The sequence below is a fragment of the Oryctolagus cuniculus genome, chromosome 17, assembly GCF_964237555.1.
Source record: "Oryctolagus cuniculus chromosome 17, mOryCun1.1, whole genome shotgun sequence".
Classification (NCBI taxonomy): domain Eukaryota; kingdom Metazoa; phylum Chordata; class Mammalia; order Lagomorpha; family Leporidae; genus Oryctolagus; species Oryctolagus cuniculus.
Genome location: NC_091448.1, coordinates 17762678 through 17769050, shown reverse-complemented (window position 1 = coordinate 17769050; position 6373 = coordinate 17762678).

The following is a 6373-nucleotide window of genomic DNA, read 5'->3' as shown; positions in this document are numbered from 1 at the left end:
ACCCCAGATAGGAAGTGAGGATGACAGCAAACATCACGCAGGTGTTTGAACGGATGAGGTGGCAACGCTGGGCAGGTGCAGGCACACACTGTTGGTTGTTTATTATCACTGCAGGGGGTGCGCTGGTGTCTGTGGCTGCTTTAAGAGTTGGTAGATGGGTGGTTTGTGTTATTGGTTGCTTTTTTTTTTTAAGATTCTACTTATTTATTTGAAAGGCAGAACTACAGAGATGGGAAGAGATGGAAAGTGATTTTCCATTTGCTAGTTCACTCCCCCGATAGCCTCATAGCTGCAAAGGCAGGGCTGAGCCAGGTGGAAGCCAGGAGCCAGGAGCTTCTTCTAGGTCTCCCTCCTGGGTGCAGGGGCCCAAGTATCTGGGCTGTCGTCGGATGCTTTCCCAGGTGCATCACAGGGAGGCTGGACCTGAAGTGGAGCAGCAAGGACTCTAACAGGAGCCCATATGGGATGCTGGCATCTCGGCAGTGGCTTAACCTGCTACATCATTGGTTGGTTTCTGTGCTGATTTCAGACTACCTGAGTGGTTCTTGATCGCTGGAGTTAGGAGGGAGACAGGTGCACTGTCAGCACCACAAACCAGTTGGACCCGGTTCCAGGTAAGACTCCTAACCAGGATTAGAAGAGCTCAGAGGAGGAGGGACCTGAGCAGGACCAGCCTGAGTCAGAGAACAGGAAGAGCCGTGGACTGGGGAGAAACCCACCAGGCCCCAGCCACACCCCCTGGACATCCAAGTGTGAGCAAGTGTGGAGGGACTGGGGCCACTTGGGCTACCCCAGCTGCAGCCCCTGACCCCACGCTCGTAAGCACACACAGGCACACACGAACATGCACATGCCTGGGGGTGGGGGTGGGCAATTCGCCCTCAGTGTCCTGCTTTCAACACTGCAGAAGATGTGCCTGCTGACACCTGATGGGCAAGGCTGTCACGAAGACGTTGGAGGAAGCAGCAAAGAGAAGGAGAAGCGCTCAGTGCACAGATGGATGCTCTGGAGCCCCCACCCCCAGCCAATGATGTGGACCACCCTGGGCCTCCTCCCTCCTGACGTCGGCCCTGCCTGCTGGGGTAACCCACAGCCCGCCCCAGAGACTCCACACTTTCACTTCTGCCCTCGTGGTCTGCCCAGCTGGCAGCTCCTGGCTGTCCATAATAGTTCTGCAGTTCCACTAGCAGTTCCTGTGCACCGAGCTGTGTGGGTGTGCACACGCGTGTGCCAGGCCCTCCCGTGGTCTCACTGAAGCCTCACGTGGCAATCACTCTCCCAGTCACACACATGAGGAAACGGAGTGTGGGAGAGCTGAAGCCGCTGGTGCAGAAGACCCAGCTGTCGCAGGGGAGGTGGGCGCTGAGCGTGGCCACAGTGGGAATGGCAGCTCTGGCTCTGACTGGTGATGCCCGCGGCTGGCTCAGGGCCTGCGGGCGTAGCTGGGTTCACACGGCCGCTGCGTTAGGCATCCTTAATGCATATGCCCTGCGCTGTGCGGCAGGTGCTTCCCCCCAGGGCCCAGCCTGGAGGGGCTCGGAGCCCCGAGGGGAAGGTCACCCCCATACTGTGGTTTTGCAGGGTCTCTGAGGAAGGGACTCACAGCCTTGTGTGCTATGGGGTTTGCTGCTCCTTCTCCCCGCACAGGCCCGAGTTTTACTTCTCTCTCTGTCTATGGAAGCTGGCACAGGGCCCAGCACATGCAGGGAACAGCTTGTAACCTTGACCTGGGGCCTTTTGATGGGGCTATAGTGATAGCAAGTGTCATAGAAGGGGCCGGTCTTGTGGCACAGTGGGTTAAGCTACTGCTTGCAATGCAGCCATCCCATATGGGACTGCTGGTTCGAGTCCCAGCTTCCATTCCAGCCCCCTGCTAGTGCCCCTGGGAAGGCAGCAGAGAATGGCCCAAGTGCTTGGGTCCCTGGTACCCATGTGAGGAGCCCGGGTGGAGCTCCTGGCTCCTGGCTTCGGCCCTGGCCTAGCCCTGGTTGTTGTGTCCATTTGGGGAGTGAACCAGTGGATGGAAGATCTCCCCTCTGCCTCTCTCTCCTTTCTCTCACTCCCTCCCTATCTCTCTATCATTCTGCCTTTCAAATCAATCAATCTTTAAAAGCAAAAAAGCGTCCTAGGAACAGGATGCATGCTCACAGAAGCCCTCCCCGCTGTGCTCAGACACACGCTCCATGCAGCACGCGCCTGCACACACACACACACACACACACACGCCCCACGGCACAAGTCCAGGCATTCAGCAATGCAGACCCCCACCCCTCCCCATGGATGTCTACATTCCTAGGCAGACCCCCAGCTGCTCCAGGATTCGCACGTCCACACAGGTATGCACACGAGGCATTCTTACACTTCCACATGCAGCTACCTGTCTCCACGAGCCAGCCCAAGGCAGCCACCGCCCAGGACTGCACGTGCGCGCGCGCACACACACACACACACACGCTCTTGGGAGGTCGTGAGCCTTGTCATGGCTGCATCAAGTCCAGTTCTAGGCTGCCACCAGGCCTTCCCCTCCACCTTGCCCAGCTGCTCCCATCCAGGCCACCGCGTCTCAACAAAGGGTCCCCAGGAAGCATCCGGCTCTGTCTGGCCCGGGGGGCCCCACATGTGCAGACTCCAGCCAAGGCAGCACTCAGAGAGTCCGCCAAGCTCACCGCCAGGTTCCAGGCTGCCCTGCACCCTCCAACTCCCTCTTGGCTGCACTGGAAATGGACTCTGGACCCAACAGGAAGTGGGCAGTGATGTCCAGCAGGGGCGAGGGAAGGCACCAGAGCATGCGCACAGACCCGAGACGTGGCTGCTCGAGGGCTGGGCCAGAGGAGGCCTGCGCGGGACACTGCAGGTTTGCTCAGCCACCTGTCGTCCTCCTGGGGTTGCCCACTCTCCCTGGCACTGGTCCCCTTATCCTGACGGGTTCTGTTCTGCCCATAATGCCCTGGCAACACCCTCGCCACACCCCACTTGCGTTGTCTGCCTTTGGAGCACTGCTCAGTGGTGCATCTGTCATCATCGTCCCCATCGCTCAATGATGACGCCCAAGTCCAGGTAGGTGAGTGACCCCCTCAAGGTCACAGGACTTCCGGCACTTGGGAGTGGGGGCATCGTGTTTTTGGAGCATCAGACTGAGGGTAGGTGGGGGAAGGAGGCCTCCGAATCCCTGCAGAGGAAGCAAGGGGCCAGGGAAGGATCCCAGATGATAATGGGGGTGCCTTGGAGGCCAGGGCTGTGGACAAAGCAATTTTCACCTTCTTTGTTTTCTATCACAAGCATGTTTGGTGTTTAAAAATCACTTGCTTTAAAATTTTATTTGAAAGGCAAAGAGACAGAGAGAGAAACCTTCCATACTCTCATTCACTCCCCAAATGCTCTCAATAGCCGGGGCTGGGCTAGGCCAAGGTCAGAGGCCAGGAGCCCAAACCAGGTCTCCCCCATGGGCAGCAGGGACCCAAGTCCTTGAGCCGTCACCTGCTGCCCCCCAGGGTGCACATTAGCAGGAAGCTGGAGTCAAAACCAGAGCCGGGACTCGGACCCGGGCATCCTGAGTGAGGTTTTCACTGCTGCGCCAGGCACCTGCACCCCCGTTTGACATTTTTGATGGGGAAAAATTTCTTAAAAGATGCGAGAGACAAATACACAAGAACACATCTCTTCTCTAATGGTGGAACCTCAAGCCTTGGCGGGGGCGGGGGCTTCATGGACCTTCTGTAGGAAGCCTCTGCCCTCTTTTGGGGAGTGCTATGCTTTGCATATTGCCCTCCTGAACACATGCAGATGTTTAATCCCCCCCCCCCAAATCTTATGCTGACGGCACTGAGAGGGTGGAAACTTAACCCAATTATGGAGCATAGATGGAGATTTGATGAGGTCGTTAGGGTGCAGCCGCACGATTGGAGTCTGGTGAGACCAGAAGGAGAGAGCATACACGGATGCAGACGGACACAGACGCAGGCACATCAATTCCCATCAGGCTGTGTGCAGCCAGGGCGGCCCCTGCCAAAGCTGGCGTCCCACTCTGGATCTTGGACCTCCAGCACCATGAGCTGGAATAACCTCTTTGCTTTATAACGAAGCCTGGCTCAGGTGCGTTGTTACAGTCACCGAAGGCTGGCTGATAACAGGGAGCTCCCCCCAGCGTCCGCAGCCTGTGGCAGCTCCGAGCTGAAGCCTTCTCGCTGCTGTTCCTCCCGGACAACACTCAGGGCTGTGCTGTGTGGCCTTGCCCACCCAAGGCCTTTCTGCAGCTCTTGATGTCCTGCATCTCTGAGCTTAGCCCCGCAGCTGGATGCCAAGGGGCCTCTTAGCTCCCCACCCATTGCCAAGGTCATCAGGTTTCTTGCCGGAAGCCTGCCTTGACCCAGGGCTCCTGCTTCTGCCCGATCACCATCTTGGCACTGGGCATGTCGCTGGCAGAATTGTGCCTTGTGCCGGTGTCTCTGATAAGGCGCAGTCCTTGAGTGTGCGGGATCTGCTCTGCGTAGACAGTGGGCTCCTCAGGAACAAAGACCCTGCCCCTGAAGCCCTGTTTCTTTTGCATCCACGCCTCCTCCCATAGAGGTTCTGAGCTTCAGGCCACAGGAAGGTTGTCATTAAATATTTGAATTAACAAATTAATAAATGACTGAATAAACACTGGGTCCCGAGTCAGTCAGACCTGCCTCGTTGGTGATTATAAATCCTGCCCCTGCCTTTCTGGCGCTCCTGGGAGACCAGCTGTTGCACCCTGCGTGCTGGGGAGGCTGCCACTGGGGAGGGGAAGTGCGGCAGCTGGGTGAGCAGGTGGGTGGCGGTGACCCGGAGGGGACAATCCCAATTTCATATAACCTGCTCCACTGTTCCCATAAATGCACTCCTAAGTGTCAGGTGGCCGACACGAGGGTATTTCAAAAGACACATGAAAAAGGGGGCCTCAAACAGAAGTTTAAGGGCAGGCATGATGGCAGAGTGGGCTGGACGGCCCTAGGGACACCTACGTCCCACGTCTAAATACTAGTTTGGGTCCTGGCGACTCTGCAGCTCTCTGCTAACGCATCTGGGAAGGCAGAACACGAGGACTCAAGTCCTTGGGCCGCTGTCACTCATGTGGGAGACCTGGCTCCTGACTCTAGACTGGTCCAGCCCTGGCCATTGCGGCCATGTGGGGAGAGAACCAGTGGATGGAAGATCTCTCTCTCTCCCACTCTATAATTCTGCCTTTCAAATAAATAAAATAAATCTTAAAAAAAATATCGTTGGGTCCCTGCCACCCACACACCCACATGGGAAACCCAGGTGAATTCTTGGCTTCTTGCTTTGGCCTAGCCCAGACCCAGCTGTTGTAGGCATTTGGGGAGTGAACCAGCAGATGAGAAATTTCTTTCTCTCTCTCTGCTTTCCAAATTAAATACATACACAATAAGGGGGCTAGCATTGTGGTATAGCTGGTAAAGCCACCACCTGCAGTACCAGCATCCCATATGGACGCTGGTTCAAGACCCAGCTGTTCCACTTCTGATCCAGCTCTTTGCAGTGGCCTGGGAAAGCAGTGGAAGATGGCCCAAGTCCTTGCGCCCCTGCACCAGCTTGGGAGACCCAGAGAAGCTCCTCCTGGCTCCTAGCTTAGGATTGGCGCAGCTCTGGCTGTTGCAGCCAGTTGGGGAGTAGACCAGGGCATGGAAGACCTCTCTCTCTCTCTCTGCCTCTCCTTCTCTCTGTGTGTAATTCTGAATTTCAAATAAATAAATATTAAAAAAATACATAATAAGGGGGCTTGTGCTGAGGTGTAGCAGATAAAGCTGCAGCCTGCAGTACCAGCATCCCATAGGGGCGCTGGATCAAGACCTGGCTGCTCCACTTGCAATCTAGTTCTCTGCGATGGCCTGGGAGAGCAGTAGAAGATGGCCCAAGTGCTTGGGCCCCTGCACCCTCATGGTAGACCTGGAAGAAGCTCCTGACTCCTGGCTTCAGATCGGTGCAGCTCCGGCTGTTGTGGCCAATTGGGGAGTGGACCAGGGGATGGAAGTCCTCTCTCTGTGTAACTCTGACTTTCAAGTAAAATAAATAAATCTTTAAAAATAATAATACATAATAAGAGGCAGTACTGGCATCCCATATGGGCTCTGGTTCGAGACCCGGCAGCTCCACTTCCAATCTAACTCTCTGCTATGGCCTGGGAAAGCAGTGGAAGATGACCCAAATGCTTGGGCCCCTGTACGCTCATGGTAGACCTGGAAGAAGCTCCTGTCTCCTGTCTTCTGGCTCCTGGCTTCAGATTGGTTCAGCTTCGGCCATTGCAGCCATTTGGGGAGTGAACCAGCAGATGGAAGCAGTCTCTCTTTCTCTGCCTCTCTGTAACTCTGCCTTTCAAATAAATAAATCTTTTTTT